The sequence below is a fragment of the Hyaena hyaena genome, unplaced genomic scaffold, assembly GCF_003009895.1.
Source record: "Hyaena hyaena isolate Hyena2069 unplaced genomic scaffold, ASM300989v1 scaffold_723, whole genome shotgun sequence".
NCBI lineage: Eukaryota > Metazoa > Chordata > Mammalia > Carnivora > Hyaenidae > Hyaena > Hyaena hyaena.
In genome coordinates this window covers 625706-626999 of record NW_024081356.1, presented here as the reverse complement: position 1 = coordinate 626999, position 1294 = coordinate 625706, and the positions used below count along the sequence as shown (strand labels likewise).

Here is a 1294-nt window from a genome sequence, read left to right as displayed (position 1 = left end):
GGAGAGGCCTGGAACTAATAACTTCTAGTAAGGACCAACCCTACTGACACCTTGATTTTCGACTTCTAGCCTCCAGAACTGTGAGACAATATATTTCTGTTGTTTAAGCCACTCAGTATGTGGTACTTTGTTACAGCAACCCTAGCAAACTAATATATGAAACACACAAATCCAAAAAGCCCCCTAGTGGTAATTCATACCCAAGCCCAGAATTTTATTAAAATTTTTTTAATGTTTATTTATTTTGAGAGAGAGAGAGAGAGAGAGCGCACTAGCAGGGGAGGAACAGAGAAAGAGGGAGACACAGAATATGAAACAGACTCCAGGCTCTGAGGTGTCAGCACAGAGCCTGACATGGGGCTTGAACTCCTGAACAGTGAGAGAACAGTGAGATCATGACCTGAGCTAAAGTTGGATGCTCAACCCACTGAGCCACCCAGGCACCCCTAACAAGGTAGGAGGAAGAGAGAGCATGAGAAGCCATGAGATCCTTCTGTATGAGGGGTCTCTGTTCCATGGGTGTTTGGGGAGGAGACCCCACACTCATTGGACAGCAATAAGTGAGCTTAGCAGAGGATGGTTTCGATCCATTGACCTCTGGGTTATGGGCCCAGTACGCTCCCACTGCGCCACTCTGCTTGTCCCACAGTTTTAGGTCTATGTGTACATGCCTTGAACCATTTCTCTTGTAACATCTGTCAGGCATGCTTCCAAGTAGCAGGCAGAATGACTGGGGAAGCCCTTGACCTATTAGTGCCAAGGAGCAGAGTCATTTTAAGCCCAGTCAACTACAACCATGTAATTAAACAAGAACATAAAGAAATCCCTGCTTAGGTCTGAAGAGCTTAAAAAAATTTTAGGGAAAAAAATGTTTGGAATTATTTAGCTACTTTACATTAATGTTATTGGAATAAGTAATAATTGTTTGGGTCACCTGGGTGGCTCAGTCAGTGAAATGACCAACTCTTGATTTTAGCTCAGGTTGTAATCCCAGGGTTGTGAGATGGAGCCCCGCGTCAGGCTCCTGAGTGTGGAGACTGCTTAAGATTCTCTCTCTCCTACTCCTTCTTTCCCTCCCCCCTTTCACATGCATGCGCACATGCTCTCTCTCTCTCAAAAAAAATAATCACTATACATTGATTATTATGTGTCAGAGAGTTTGCTAAGTGCTTTGTATATATTATTTAATCCCCTCAACAACCTTTGGAGATAAGAACCGTTATTATTTACATGTTATGAGACTCAGAGTATTAGCTTGTCTGTAAACACACGGCTAGTCAGTAGTAGGACAGAC

The 1294-nt window shown here is 43.4% G+C and overlaps 1 non-coding gene across 1 annotated transcript; it reads right to left on the bottom strand.

Moving 5' to 3' along the window:
* Positions 1–567: 567 nt before the first annotated feature.
* On the bottom strand, positions 568–639 carry TRNAM-CAU. Its single transcript has one exon. It is a non-coding gene; the product is annotated as a tRNA-Met (tRNA).
* Positions 640–1294: the final 655 nt, after the last annotated feature.